Below are 16,493 nucleotides of genomic sequence, written 5' to 3' on the forward strand. Positions count from 1 at the left end.
GGTCTCTTTCAAGTGGTGTGTGAAGGCAACATTATTTTCATAACAATACCAAGAAACTGTTTGCCTTTTTCATTATGTTGATATTTGTGCTGATAGTACAAAGGCAATAATGGGTAAAACTGCTGGTGCCTTAGCACAGGGGTCCCCAACCCCAGGGCTGCAGACCTTACCGACCCATGGCTTGTTACGAACCAGGCGCACAGGAGGTGAGTAGTGGACGGGCGAGCAAGCATTACTGCCTGAGTTGTGCCTCCTGTCAGATCAGCCATGGCATTAGATTCTCATAGGAGCCTCAACCCTACTGTGAAATGCAAATGGGAGGAATCTAGGTTGCACGCTCCTTATCAGTTATCTAATACCTGATGATCTGAGGTGCAACAGTTTCATCCCAAAACCATCCCAACTACCAGGTCGTGGAAAAACTATCTTCCACAAAACCGGTCCATGGGGCCAAAAAGGTTAGGGACCACTGCTAGCATGAGCTATTACTCATCAGCATGAGCAATTACTCATCAGTCATTGTCTTTTGCCATCACACATAGGTGATTTTTTAAAAAACAACTGCTTGCACTTAAGAATGTTCTTGATGAAGCAATAAAAATTATTAATTAAATCTAAACCCTTGAGTGTAGGTCTTTTAAATAGTCTGTAATAAAACGGGGAAGTATGCATAAAGCACTTCCACAAGATACTCAAGTAAAATGGGCTGTCTCCAGGAAAAGCACTTGTGACTCTGAGCTGTGAGTTAACTAGCTGCTTTTTCCATGGAACCCTACTTTTACTTGGAACAAAGAACAAACTGGTTATTTAGACATGAATATTTAGCAGACATTTTCTTGAAAATGGAGTCTGTCACTTTGAGGAAAACAAGTATTTGTTGCCAATGATAAAATCCAGGTTTCTAGTGAAAACCTAGAATTGTAGAAAACTTGTAGCTACTTGACAGCTTCCCAATACTTATAGACTTTGCTGATGAAATGGGTGGTGATAATAATTAATATAGTTTTTTTTTGATATTGTATTATAAAATGTTTAAACATTTAGAATATCTGCTTAACTCAATTAACAAGTATTTCCCAAAAGACCGCAGCACGATATTCTCAAATCACATATGGGTAAAAGATCCATTCAAGTGCAAGTCAGATTAATGGATTTTAATGTAACAGTAACATCAATATGGTTTCAGATTTCATACTGCAACTTAATTTATAAGAAACTAACACTTGTCAAGTTTTGGTGTAGTATCAGAAAAGAATATGCACAATTGTCTGAAAAGGATGTAAAATACTTCTCCCTTTTCCAACTACATGTTCTTTCAGGCCATATTTTCTTTAGGTACTTCAATCAAAACAAATTATCACATCAGACTGAATAAAAGCAGATATGAAAATCTAGCTGCCTTCCATTAAGCTGGATATTTAAGAGATTTGCAAAAATGTAAAAAAGCCACTCTTCTAATTTTTCAAAAACTTATTTTTTCATAAAAATATATTATGTATGTTAATGAGATAGGTTTATTATTTTATAGTAACAAATTTTTTTTTTTTTTTTTTTGAGAAGGAATCTTGCTCTGTCGCCCAGGCTGGAGTGCAGCGGCCAGATCTCAGCTCACTGCAAGCTCCACCTCCCCGGTTTACACCATTCTCCTGCCTTAGCCTCCCGAGTAGCTGGGACTACAGGTGCCCGCCACCTCGCCCGGCTAGTTTTTTTGTATTTTTTAGTAGAGACGGGGTTTCACCGTGTTAGCCAGGATGGTCTCGATCTCCTGACCTCGTGATCCGCCCGTCTCGGCCTCCCAAAGTGCTGGGATTACAGGCTTGAGCCACTGCGCCCGGCCAGTAACAAATATTTTTAAATGTCTTTCATTTTAATATCTAATATAGTAAATATCAACGTATATAACCTACATAAACAAAAGCTCTTCAGGGTCCTCAAAAATTTTTACCAGTGTAAAAACTCCTGAGAAAAGTGAGAATCATTGTTCTAAGAAAAATATGCCTCTGATTCCAGCCACTCCCAAAACTGCTCTGTTTGTACCAAAATCTTCCCCTTCCTCACCCCCAACTGGAGTTGAACCTGAGGCAGATATCAGATCTCCCCCAGGAATCTGAATTATGCCTCACGGAGACTAAAGCCTATTTACAGCAGAACACTAGAGTCCGCAAACTCTTGTGGAAGAACCCGCTACTGTTTTGGTTCCAGCCTTTTCTGAGGTTTGGTTGTTCAGTTTTTCCTTAGATTCTGCAACAGCTATTTCCTTTTTCCTTCAGATAAATCTCCCCCAGTTTATGTTTTTTTCAAGCCTGCATGTGACATCGGAAACTCTTTTATATGAACTGGTTTGAATAGGTTTAATTTCCTTATGATCAAGGAAGCCTTGACACCATAAAACTTCAATGCTTTTACCCAGTCCTTATACAAGACACCAAATTACAATAAGGTACCCTTCCATTTGAAGATATCCCTATATAAAATCACTCCAACAAAACTAAAAGTTGAATGGAAATTGTAGGCTCATTCAAAACAAGTGATAAGTTACTAGGTAAGGAAGGTATAATTTTTCTCTTCTTCAGGAAAAGTCCGTTATACATCATGTGAATATATATTGGACAACAAATAGCTTCATTAAAATTTATCAATTTGGGGCCGGGTGCGGTGGCTCATACTTGTAATCCCAGCACTTTGGGAGGCCCAGGCGGGCAGATCACAAGGTCAGGAGATAGAGACCATCCTGGCTAACACAGTGAAATCCCATCTCTACTAAAAATACAAAAAAATTAGCCAGGCGCGGTGGCAAGCACCTGTAGTCCCAGCTACTGGGGAGGCTGAGGCAGGAGAATGGCGTGAACCCAGGAGGCGGAGCTTGCAGTGAGCCGAGATGGTGCCACTGCACTCCAGCCTGGCGACAGCAAGACTTCGTCTCAAAAAGAAAAAAAAATACAGACACACACACACACACACACACACACATATACACACACACCAATTTGGCCAGGCGTGATGGCTTATGCCTGTAATCTCAGCACTCCAGGAGACTGAGGCAGGTGGATCACCTGAGGTTAGGAGTTCAAGACCAGCCTGGCCAACATGCTGAAACCCCATCTCTAATAAATTAATAAAAATTAGCCTGGCATGGTGGTGCACACCTCTAGTCCCAGCTACTCAGGAAGCTGAGGCAGGAGAATTGCCTGAACCCAGGAGGCAGAGGCTGCAGTGAGCCGAGATAGAGCCACTACACTCCAGCCTGGGCGACAGGGCGAGAATCCGTCTCAAAAAAAAATAAACAAATAAATAAAAAATACCAATATGACAGAAAGCCTGAAAAATAAAGAACAAGGGAGTGAGACTTGCCCTATCAAATATAAACAATTATTACAAACCTATGAGAATTAAGGCACTGCAGTACCAGTACAAGATAGGCCAACAGACCAACGGTATGGAATAGAGAAAATACAGATACAAACTCTCATATGTATGGAAACATATTAGTGGCATTATGAAGTTGTAGGGAACAGATGGACTATTCAATAAAGGATGCTCGGCCACTAGACTATCCTTATGGAAAGAAAAATGGATCCATACTTCAGGGTTATCTTTATGAAAAAAAAATATGATCTGTACTTCACACGAAACATCAAAATAAATTCCAGGTGGATTAGAGACCTAAAGGTAAAAAGCACACTTTAACAACTTTTAGAAGAAAAGATAAGATGAAACCATTACCTCCATATAGGGGAGGATTCCTTCATGAAGACACACACACACACACACACACACACACACCCCCATATAGGAACAATATAATAAATCTGATTGCATGAAAATCTAAAACTCAAGGCCGGGCACAGTGGCTCATGTCTGTAATCCCAGTATTCTGAAAGGCCGAGGCAGGCGGATCACTTGAGGTCAGGAGTTTGAGTCCAGCCTGGACAACAATGTAAAACCACGTCTCTACTAATAATACAAAAACTAGCCGGGCCACCTGTAATCCCAGCTACTTGAGAGGTTGAGGCAGGAGAATCATTGAACCTGGCAGGCAGAGGTGGCACTGAGCCAAGATGGCACTACTGCACTCCAGTCTGGGCAACAGAATAAGACTCCATCTCAAAAAAACAAAAAAAAAAAATCTAAAACTCAGTTTGATAAAAGATAAAATTAAGTTTAAAAACAAATTAAAGGGCTGGGTGTGCTGGCTTATGCCTGTAATCCCAGTACTTTCAGAGGCCAAAGTGGGTGGATAACCTGAGGTCAGGAGTTCAAGACTAGCCTGGCCAACATAGTGAAACACCGTCTCTACTAAAAACACAAAAATTAGCCGGGCATGGTGGCACAAGCCTGTAATCCCAGCTACTTGGGACGCTGAGGCAGGAGAATCGCTTGAACCTGGGAGGCAGAGGTTGCAGTGAGCCGAAATCATGTCATTGCATTTTAGCCTAGGTGACAAAAGCAAAACGCTATCTAAAAACAAAAACAAAAACAACCAAATTAAAACACACCCATTAGAATGGCTACTATTACCAAAACAAAAAAAAATTTTTTTAACAAAATAAGTATTGCCCTAAAAGGGATATCCAAAGCCTTAAAAAAAAAAAAAAAAAAAAAAAAAATCGGGTGTGGTGGCTCATGCCTGCAGCACTTTGGGAGGCCGAGGCAGGCGGATCACTTGAAGTACGGAGTTCGAGACCAGCCTGGTCAACATGGTAAAACTGTCTCTACTAAAATACAAAAATTAGCTGGGCATGGTGGCGCACACCTGTAATCTCAGTTACTTGGGAGGCTGAGGCAGGAGAATCGCTTGAACCCAGGAGGTGGAGGCTATAGTGCGCCGAGATCACACCACTGTGTTCCAGCCTGGGCGACAGAGTAAGACTCCATCTCAAAAACAGAAAGAAAAAAGAAAAGAAGAGAAGAAAAAGAAAAAGTGTTAGGCTGCAGAGAGGTTGGCACCTTTGTGAACTGCTGGTGGCAATATAAAATGGTTCAGCCACTATGGAAAATAGTATGAAGTTTCCTCAAAAAATCAGAAATAGAGTTACATAATCCACAATTCCATTTCTGGGCATATACCCAAGAGAACTGAAAGCAGGGTCTTGAAAAGATGTTTGTACACTCATGTTCATATCAGCATTACTCCCAATAGCCAAAAGGTAAAAACAACACAAATGTCTATCAACAGATAAAGCGATAAGCAAAATCTGGAATGGAATATTATTCAGCCTTAAAAGAAAGGAAATCCTAGCACATGCCACAACATGGATGAACCTTGAGGACACTGGGCTAAGCAAAACAAGCCAGTCACAAAATAGACAAACTCTGTATGATTCCACTTAAACTTACACCAGAGTAGTGAAATTCCTAGAGACGGAAAGTAAAAGGGTGGTTCCTAGAGCCTGGGAGAGGGAGGAAACAAGAAATTGTTTAATGAGTACAGAGTTTCCGTATTGCAAGACGAAAGAGTTCTAGAGATCTGTTGCACAACAATGTGACTATACTAAACGCTACTAACTGTATACTTAAAATGGTTAAGGTGGTAAATTTATTTATTTATTTATTTATTTTTTTTTTGAGACGGAGTCTCGCTCTGTCACCCAGGCTGGAGTGCAGTGGCCGGATCTCAGCTCACTGCAAGCTCCGCCTCCCGGGTTCACGCCATTCTGCTGCCTCAGCCTCCCGAGTAGCTGGGACCACAGGCGCCCGCCACCTCGCTCGGCTATTTTTTTGTATTTTTTAGTGGAGACGGGGTTTCACCGTGTTAGCCAGGATGGTCTCGATCTCCTGACCTCGTGATCCGCCCGTCTCGGCCTCCCAAAGTGCTAGGATTACAGGCTTGAGCAACCGCGCCTGGCCAAGGTGGTAAATTTAACATTAAGTTTTTTACCACAATAAAAATAAGAGATTGTTTATTATGTATAATAATAAAAAACTGGAAATACCTTATGTTTATTAAACAGGAAACGGATAAATGGTGGTACAGCATATTCATACAACCAAATACTAAACAGCAGTTAAAATGAACTCAAGTTACATGTATCAACATAAGTAAATCTCAAAAAACCATACTAAGCAAAAATATTAAGGTAAAGAATGGTATAGATTGGAGTATATAGTACATATTGGATTATAGCACAGTTAGAACATAATAAACACCAAATTCAGGATAGGTGTTACCTCTAAGGAGGGAGGGAAGAAGAGAATAGGAATACACTAAGGCTTTGCTATTTCATTAACGTGCTATTTACTAGAAAAAGTATCTGGGGGTATATATAATAAAATGTTAAGATTTTATAAAGCTGGGTGATAAGTATATGCATGGTATTATTCTTTATATTTTCTATATGTTTAAGATATATATATACACCCATATATTTACATATATACACATATATATTTACATATATGTTTTGGTTTGTTTTTTTGAGATTTTGGGATGAGTCTTGCTCCGTCGCCCAGGTTGGAATGCAGTGGCACAATCTCAGCTCACTGCAACCTCCGCCTCCTCCCGGGTTCAAGTGATTCTCCTGCCTCAGTCTCTCAAGTAGCTGGGACTACAGGTGCCCACCACCACGCCTGGATAATTTTTGCATTTTTAGCAGAGACAGGGTTTCACTATGTTGGCCAGGCTGGTCTCGAACTCCTGACCTCAGGTGATCTGCCCGTCTCAGCCTCCCAAAGTCCTGGGATTACAGGCGTGAGACACCACGCCCAGTCTAAGATCTTTTATAATTAAAAAATTGGCCGGGCGCGGTGGCTCAAGACTGTAATCCCAGCACTTTGGGAGGCCGAGACGGGCGGATCACGAGGTCAGGAGATCGAGACCATCCTGGCTAACCGGGTGAAACCCCGTCTCTACTAAAAAATACAAAAAACTAGCCGGGCGAGGTGGCGAGCGCCTGTAGTCCCAGCTACTCGGGAGGCTGAAGCAGGAGAATGGCGTGAACCCGGGAGGCGGAGCTTGTAGTGAGCTGAGATCCGGCCACTGCACTCCAGCCTGGGCGACAGAGCGAGACTCGGTCTCAAAAAAAAATTTAAAAAATAAAAAAATAAAAAATAAAAAACTAAGGCCAGGCGCAGTGGGTCACAACTGTAATCCCAGCACTTTGGGAGGCTGAGGCGGGCGGATCACTAGGTCAGGAGATCGACCATCCCGGCCAACATGGTGAAACCCCGTCTCTACTAAAAATACAAAAATTAGCTAGACGTGGTGTGCGCCTGTAGTCCTAGCTACTCGGGAGGCTTAAGCAGGAGAATCGCTTGGACCCCGGAGGCGGAGGTTGCAGTGAGCCAAGATAACGCCACTGTACTCCAGCCTAGTGACAGAGCAAGACTCCGTCTCAAAAAAAAAAAAAAAAAAAAAATTAAGACAGCATAAAAGATGTTCGCTGAAAAACTGTCATTTTTATTTACAGCAAATTTCTACATGGTTATCTGTTTCCAAATATCAAGTAAAGGAATATATAAATCTCAGTTTGAGGAGATGAATGATCACACATACATTTTTCCTGTTACAAATAAATAGATATATAGATAAGGGAGATTAGAGGTTTTCAAAGAACTACTGACATGGCAAGGAGATTTACACTAACAGCTTTTTAGAAAATCAAAAGTCAGGAATAAAGGTCTTCATGATCAAGAAGGTGTTGCTGGCCGGGCGCGGTGGCTCAAGCCTGTAATCCCAGCACTTTGGGAGGCCAAGACGGGTAGATCACGAGGTCAGGAGATCGAGACCATCCTGGCCAACACAGTGAAACCCCGTCTCTACTAAAAACTACAAAAAAACTAGCCGGGCGAGGTGGCGGGCGCCTGTAGTCCCAGCTACTTGGGAGGCTAAGGCAGGAGAATGGCGTGAACCCGGGAGGCGGAGCTTGCAGTGAGCCGAGATCGCGCCACTGCACTCCAGCCTGGACGACACAGCGAGACTCTGTCTCAAAAAAAAAAAAAAAAGAAGGTGTTGCTGTCTGAATGGTTAATTCCCTAAGGTCTATATCCAGCTCTCCCAAAGCTGCATGACCAGCTCTGTCATAGAGTACCTAGGCAACTCCTTGACAGTTCTATTAAAACATGAGCATAGTTGGAAGAATGACAGCCTAAGCATTTCCTCAAGAATGTGTACTTTAGAATTTCTTTTTCCTGTAATGGGAGCTTTTCAAAAACAAAAATAAAAGCAGCTACTAGGTCTTATTGGCAAATGTGTCAGAATAGCCTTTCAGAGAGATTCACTATGCCTGAAAACAAACACAAGAAACAGGTGTGCTTCCCTGAATATACAAGCAGGAGTTAATTTGGGACCGGTATTGTTATGAAACGAGGTTGAGAATAACCTTATAAATATGACAAAATGGTAAAAAGCAACTGAAATATGAATTTCAGATAAATATCAGAATACTGTTATTGTCTGGCTTTGAGTAACCTGAAATCAGTAAGATTACTCAAACACCACTACACTGTAGAAGTCTAACAAAACATTTTTTGCTAAGACAGGAATTAGTCTACCTGGAAACCCACTTTAGAATGCAGTTCTGCTGTATCTTTCATTTGTATTAACCTTTATTAGTGTGATGAATTTTCAGAACACATTGTGGCTGCCCTGACTTTCCTCCTGAGTCTACAGTACATAACAGAAAGCCACAGGATTCGGCACTGTACCAGACCCTGAGTTAAGACAGCTAGATATCAGAGTTTATGGACTATTTGAAATTTTTCCCTAATTAAGAACAATTTGCCTCACTTCTTTTTTATGATGAAAATCTAGTGATAATTTAAAAAATGCGATTACAGCATAATCTTACATAACACTCTGTGTAGAGATGAGGAAAAGGGAAGACATACTTGGGCACAGACGCACAGATGTTTTTATATAATAATAAAACCGCCACATCCCAAAGCTTAGAAACACACAATTTCAACCTCTAAATTTTATTCTGTGTGCCTTTCACCTTAGAAAAAAACAAGTTTGCTCATGAGAGGCGGGGACAAGGGGGTGGTCAATGCTCTCTTCAGATACTGCCTTTCACGAACCATATTCAAGTCAGGGAAGCTGTGAGTTCTAACATCCAGAATCCAGCAATGCCAGTGACACAGAAGTGAGTCAAACACTAAGTACATCGGGTTAAAATTAAAGCACCTTTAGTTTTTAGAATTTGGTTCCAGAAGCTGCATATGGTAGACAAATAACCTATTAGGTTGGTGCAAAAGTAATTGTGGTTTGTACCATTAATGACAAAACCGCAATTACTTTTGCACCAACCTCATAATTTACTAAAAGGGAAGAAAATGTCATATACATAAAGGTAAGGGTAAGGGTTCTGCATCTAGGAAAGGAAAAATACAAAGTGAGCTAGGAACTTCTTGTGACAGAAAGCAAGGAAGCACTCATAGCCCAAGCTTAAAGGGCTCCCACAGGCCAAATACGGAACAGTGTGAGCATCAAAAAGAATGTAAATGTTGGTAAAACATAGAATAAACTAAAATCCATGACACTAAAACAATGAGAGTGAAAAACTCATTTACCACCATTAGAGATGATACTGTACCATTTCCTTACTCAGAAAAGTGTTAAAGAAAAAAATTAAGAATTTATCTCAATTTTTTAGTAGGAATTATAATTTATGCCAGGCACGGTGGCTCATGCCGGTAATCCCAAGACTTTGGGAAGCAGAGGCGGTAGGATCACTTGAGGTCAGGAGTTCGAGGCCAGCCTGGCCAATATGGTGAAACCCCATTTCTATTAAAACTACAAAAATTGGCTGGGCGTGGTGACTCACACCTGTAATCTCAGCACTTTGGGAGGCCAAGGCAGGCGGATCACAAGGTCAGGAGATCGGGACCATCCTGGCCAACACGGTGACACCTTGTCTCTACTAAAAATACAAAAAATTAGCTGAGTGTGGTGGCGGGCACCTATAATCCCAGCTAATTGGGAAGTTGAGGCACAAGAATCACTTGAACCCAGGAGGCAGAGGTTGCAGTGAGCCATGATCACTCCACTGCACTCCAGCCTGGGAGACAGAGCAAGAAACACACAATTTCAACACACAATTTCAATTTTTTTGAGACTCCATCTCAAAAAAAAAAACAAAAAACAAAAAAGAATTATAATTTATTCCCAACCGGTGAGGAAAATCCTTACAGAAGATTGAAAGCTAATCAGTGTAAAAGAAATGACAGAATCAGAAAAATCACTATTTCCAAAAACCAATGAATTAACTGATTTACGCAAAGATCATCATCATGAGGTGAAATGTTGCTGGAGAAGTGTAATAGTACAATGCCAAAGTAGCACCACTCCACAGATAACTTACTAATTACAAAGGGGGAAAAATGTCTTTACAACAAAGGAGTCTGGTATTTATCACCTTAAATGATCAAACAAACTCAGCATCATTAATAGTGGGACAGTATGACATCATGTTTCTCCTCCTATGATGCAGCGAGGAGCAGAGAAACACGTACAAAGTAGTCTCATCAAAAATGTTTAACGATAATCTAATCAGACCTTTAGAGCTCAATATCTGTTTATGAAACTATGAGGAAATAACCAGAAAATTCCAGAAGTGATACATTCTACAAGACAAACAGCTCAGACTCTTTAAAAACCAGTATCATGAGGCCAGGCATGGTGGCTCACACTTGTAATCCCAGCACTTTGGGAGGCTGAGGCAGGCAGATCACTTGAATTCAGGAGTTTGAGACTGGCCTGGCCAACATGGTGACACCCCGTGTCTACTAAAAATGCAAAAATTAGCAAGGTCCACGTGGTGGTGGGCACCTGTAATCCCAGCTCCTCAGGAGGCTGAGGCAGGAGGATTGCTTGAACCCTGGAGGCAAAGGTTGCAGTGAGCCAAGATCGTGCCACTGCACTCCAGACTAGGCGACAGTGAAACTTCATCTCGGAAAAAAAAAAAACAGTATCATGTGGCTTCTAAACTGTTCTCGATTTAAAGAGACTAAAGAGACATGTTTGGAGGAAAAAAATAAGTGTCATCTTCAAGACAACTGAGCAAATCTGAACATGAATTGGATATTAGATGGTATTAGAGAATTACTGTTAATTGCCTTAACTATGACAAGTATTATAAGCTTTAAGGAGATACATCTAAAGTATTTTAGGGTAAAGTGTCATGATGTGTGCAATACAAAAATGTATATATTTAAATATATGTGCACATACATAAAGTAAATATAGCAAAATGTGAACAACTGTTGAATCTAAGTGATGGATATAAAGATGTTAACTGTACTATTCTTTCCATTTTTCTGTATGTCTAAAATTTTTCACTTAAACCATTATAGAAAAAAAAAAAAGGGGGCTCCAAATGTACTTCCTCCAGGAAGGCCTCCCAAATGAACTCTCCTTTAACCCTTAATCATGTCTTCACAAGGTCCTCTCAGCATGGAACATAGTGTATTACTGTTACAGTTTTGTTTTCTAATTGTTCTCTTATTATTTCCTATATTCAGTAGGTGTGGCTTTACAACAAGATTATGTCTTTGGGCCAGGCGTGGTGGCTCAGGCTTGTAATCCCAGCACTTTGGGAGGCTGAGGCAGGCGGACCATCTGAGGTCGGGAGTTCGAGACCAGCCTGACCAACATGGAGAAATCCCGTCTCTACTAAAAATACAAAATTAGCCAGGCATGGTGTTGCATGCCTGTAATCCCAGCTACTCAGGAAGGCTGAGGCAGGAGAATAGCTTGAACCAGGGAGGCGGAGGTTGCAGTGAGTCAAGATTGCGCCACCGCCACCGTACTCCAGTCTGGGCAACAAGAGCGAAACTCGGTCTCAAAAAAGATAATAATAAATAATAAATAAATAAATAAAAAGATTACATCTTTGGTTTTGGCATCAGGGTAAGGCTGGCCTCAGAATGAGTTTAAGAAGTATTCCCTTCTCTTCAACTTTTTAGAATAGTTTGAGTAGAACTGGTATTAGTTCTTCTTTAAATGTTTGGCAGAATTCAGCGATGAAGCTGTCAGGTCCTGGGCTTTTTCTTTGATGGGAGACTTTTTATTACTGCTTCAATCTTGATACTCACTATTATTGATCGGTTCAGGTTTTCTATTTCTTCATGGTTCAATCTTGGTAGACTACATGTGTCCAGAAAGTTATCCATTTCTTCTAGGTTTTCCAACAAGACTGTAAGCTCTCTTCAGGCACAGACATATTTAATTCTTTTCTACTTCTCTGAAGCTCATAGTGAAGCATTCTACAATCAGTAGACTTAAAAAATGCTAGTACCAATATTCTGTACCAAGACAGCAGACCTCAACTAACTAGATTAGCTTTTCAATTTCTCACCAGAATAACAGCAGTTCACTTGGATAAACAATTTAAAGTCACAGTTATCAAAAGGAGATCATAAATCATTTACAGGCTTACAGAATTACAGAGAAACTAGCATCTAGGAGTTAAAGGAAAAAACTGGAATATACGGCCGGGCGTGGTGGCTCAAGCCTGTAATCCCAGCACTTTGGGAGGCCGAGACGGACGGATCACGAGGTCAGGAGATCGAGACCATCCTGGTGAACACGGTGAAACCCCGTCTCTACTAAAAAATACAAAAAAACTAGCAGGGCGAGGTGGCGGGCGCCTATAGTCCCAGCTACTCGGGAGGCTGAGGCAGGAGAATGGCGTAAACCTGGGAGGCGGAGCTTGCAGTGAGCTGAGATCCGGCCACTGCACTCCAGCCTGGGCGACAGAGCCAGACTCCATCTCCAAAAAAAAAAAAAAAAAGAAATTGGAATATATGTTTTTTATGTCTTCCTAGCATTGTCATGGATTTGCTATTATCCAGACATACGACTTTATTCTCATGACATTATTTTTCAAACAAAATCCTCCATGACCCCTCCCCAATCTGCAAAACAGTGAGGTATTTATACACAACTCTTCAGTGCAGTGAAGCTTAACAAACTACATAATGAACTTTAAAATCTTAGATAAAAGACGGCACAAATATCAAAAATTTTGATAATAGTGTTGGTGAGAAAACAGGCAGACTCACACTGCTGGCAGGAATATAAATTCATACAACCTCTGTGGAAAGCATTTAGTAATATCTAACAATATTACAAATGCACACCCATTGATCCAGCGCGTCCACTAGGAATTTAAACCAACAGACACTCAGGTACACATAATAAGTACATACAAGGAATTAACTGTATCACTAGAAACAACCTAAATGTCCAATAAGTGTTGGCTGAATGATGGTACATCTACACAATGGAATTATCTGCCATTTTTCAAAAAGGAAGAGGGACTGTATTTACTACATGGAATGATCACCAAGATAAATAGAGAAAAGCGAAGTGCAGAATAAGCATAATGTCTTATTGCGTAAAACAAACAGAAACAAAAAATGTGAAGAATATATAGGTGTATATGCTTGTAAAAGGATATACTGTCTCTGTATGAATAAATAAGATTGCTGCCTTTGGGAAAGGGAACTCATGGATAAAGAGGATGGTAAGAAAAGAAAGACTTCACTCTCTGTGTACCTTTTGAATTTTGTTTCATATGTATGTACATGTGTTACCCATTTTAAAGAGTGATTTTTTAAAAAAGGCTCTGCACCAGTACGAATTATTTAACAATATTCATCTTAATCTAAAAGCATTGCATGCCATCAAAATTTTAAATGAGGCTTCGGTGAATTCAACTAGACAAAATGTTTCTAGAAAAAATCAGGCCCGGCGCGGTGGCTCACACCTGTAATCCCAGCACTTTGGGAGGCCAAGCCGGGGGTGGATCACTTGAGGTCAGGAGTTTGAGACCAGCTTGGCCAACATGGTAAAACCTCGTCTCTACAAAAAGTGCAAAAATTAGCCAGGCATGGTGGCACTCATCTGTAATCCCAGCTACTCAGGAGGCTGAGGCAGGAGAATCACTTGAATCCAGGAGGCGAAGGTTGCAGTGAGCCAAGATCACACCACTGCACTCCAGCCTGGGTGACAGAGCAAGACTTCATCTCAAAAAAAAATTAAAAAAAAAAGAGGAAAAAAGAAAAAACTGAAGCATCCTAATGGCTGAAACCTACTGAGAAGATGGACACTTACTACAATAGTTTCACTTCTAGATATTACCAGAACCTATCCTATCCTAAGTATGGACATAGGGAACAGTAAACATCTCCAAATACCAAATTAGCTACTATGGAGAGCTCTAAAAGGAGAGATTAATAAAGTACCAAATGGGTACCAACTGCCCCAACCCTAAGTGCGGGGTAGTCTTACAATAACTTCTACTCCTCAGGAAAAATAGGAAAAAAGGAAAAAAAGATGAGTTTCCAGCTCTTTCCCAGAAAGATACATGCACCCCAAATTCCTCCGCTCCCTGTATGTCATCTCTTGGTTCTAACTGTAACCATGGCAACAGGAAACAGTACAAAAGACAGCTGAACCCTGTAAGGGCCAGGGTTAAAAGGGGAAGTGAAAAATACATATACTTTAAGGCCCAAGAACAAGCGGTTTTGGAGTTAACAATGGCAGCCAAAAAAGCCTTGAGAGAAGAACATCAAAGAATACAAACTAAAGAGAATTGAAAGTAAGGTCCCTTCCCAGTTATCCAGCTAGGAGACTAGGATTGGCAAGGAGAACTGAAAAACACAAAAAAAGGCCCCTCCTTTCGCACTCCCCTCCCCACAACAATTTAGCTATTCATTTCAATGTTATCTAGAAAACCTTTTGCTATTAAGAGCTTATCTTTTCTTCTCTCTGTTTTGATGGCAGAGGTAAGCAGCAGCAAAGGATCCCAAAACAGGGTCACATATAATTGCCAACTGAAAACCCAGGTCCTAGATCACTGAAATACTATTGTTCTTCAGTTTGTTATTTACATTTCTTTTTGTTATCTGCCAACGTGAAAGAAACATCACATTACTTAAAACCTCCACTAAGTAAGTTATTGGCCACCAACAGTTTCAGACTGCCTTTGTTTTCACGTCACAGAGCACCAATAAGGTACGGATAAAATTAAAAGTGCTAAGGAAGATCTTTGACCAAATAAAAAGGTACATAGGTCACACAAAGTAAGAGGGCTGGTAGGTGAGATTCCTGATGTCTTGATTTATAGTTAGGACCCTAAGCTTTATACTGAGTGTGCCCTTTATCTCTGTCTTATCTAGTTCTGCGAATCAAGAATTTTACTAAAATGAAATGCCTCACTTAGTTTCTTTTATGACCCTTAGTCTTCTTTAGCAAAGCTTCCAAAATCCCCTGCCAGGACAAGTGATGGAATGGAGCACCTACTCCTAAATTTAGGGTAAACTGGTACTAAAAGGTACAAGCACGACGATGGAGTATAGGAATGGAAAAGTAATCCTACAACTAGAAGACGCAGTGACAGTTTCAAAAGAAGGGTCAGCGTGGGACACGCTGGCTCTGGGAGGCGTTTGTAGCCTGGGAGTCTCTAGGGCAACACCAGATGAGAATGGTGCTTTGTCCGTAAGTCTTTCACATAATTTAAATTCTCCCTTTTGGGCAGGAGCAACAGGCTCATTATCTGGCAGCAAGTCTAGCCCACAGCCTGGGAAGAAGGCGGACTCGTGTTCCACCGGCTCTTTATCCCGCAGGTCCCTGCAACACCACGATGCGCATGCGCCCCGGGGGCAGCTAAGAAGCACCCCGAGCTCGTTCACACTCGCGCATGCGCAGTCACCCATCTCGCCGCAGGCGACAGCTCACTATTTGGCAAGGGGGATGGGGCTGGGAAATGATTGGGGGGGGGGGGGGGCTGAAGGCAGGGGGCGCGTTTGTGTCTCCTGAATGCTTGAGATAGGGAGAAGGGACGGCTGATTCGGCTTTGGCATTCGCAGGCCACGTAATCCGGGTGTAGGAAATGGGACTGAGGAGAGTATATGTGTGTGGCGGGGGGTGGGGGGGGCAGTGGGGGTCAGTCACCTCTTCAGGGAGGTGCCCCCCCACTCCGACAGGACAACCCCCTCCCTCGACTCTCCTCCCCCCACTCACCTGAGAGCGGCGGCGACAGCTGCTGGTCCCCGTCCCCCTGCGCTCGCCTCATACTGTCCGCAACATCCGGGACCTGCGGGACCGCCGATACACAAATACACACACACTCGGAGCGCGCACACTCACACACACACACACCGACACACACCGGCCGGGGCGTCATGGCGTCAGCACGTCGACGCAGCCAGCGCGTACCGCCGGGCCCCACCCCGCGCGGCCTCCTCCCCTTTACTCCCTTCTCTTCCCCTCCCCTCCCTGGGTTTCCCTGCTCCTCCTCCCTCGTCCTTAAGACTCCGCCTACCTTCCCTAGTGCGCATGCGTCTCGGGGCCAAGCCAGGGCCCGGGGATATGTGTGGAAGGAGGGGCCTGAGTAAAAAGAGGCGGGAACTTGGAGGGGGTCGCGTGCGGGGCGTGGGAGGCCGCGCCGAGGTGCGAGGACCAAATAGAGGCGTAGCAAGCCAAGGGTGGGAGTGGGCAGCGTAACAATTAAAGGCATTTCACAACAGCAATTTAGGTCTGCAAGCAGATT

At 42.2% G+C, this 16,493-nt stretch overlaps 1 protein-coding gene across 3 annotated transcripts in view; it reads right to left on the minus strand.

Annotated features, from left to right (window-relative positions):
* SPOP (speckle type BTB/POZ protein) overlaps nucleotides 1–16,191 on the minus strand; it is an 83,060-nt gene extending 66,869 nt beyond the window's left edge. For 2 of the 3 annotated variants that reach the window (XM_008013065.3, XM_008013067.3), the window contains exon 1: nucleotides 15,965–16,136. The gene's annotated coding sequence lies outside the window, so the exon portion shown is untranslated. Of the gene's footprint in view, nucleotides 1–15,964 lie in introns of all 3 variants that reach the window. The other variant, XM_008013068.3, reaches the window with a different exon arrangement.
* Between the last annotated feature and the right edge of the window lie 302 nt (nucleotides 16,192–16,493).

The sequence above is a fragment of the Chlorocebus sabaeus genome, chromosome 16, assembly GCF_047675955.1.
Source record: "Chlorocebus sabaeus isolate Y175 chromosome 16, mChlSab1.0.hap1, whole genome shotgun sequence".
Lineage (NCBI taxonomy): Eukaryota > Metazoa > Chordata > Mammalia > Primates > Cercopithecidae > Chlorocebus > Chlorocebus sabaeus.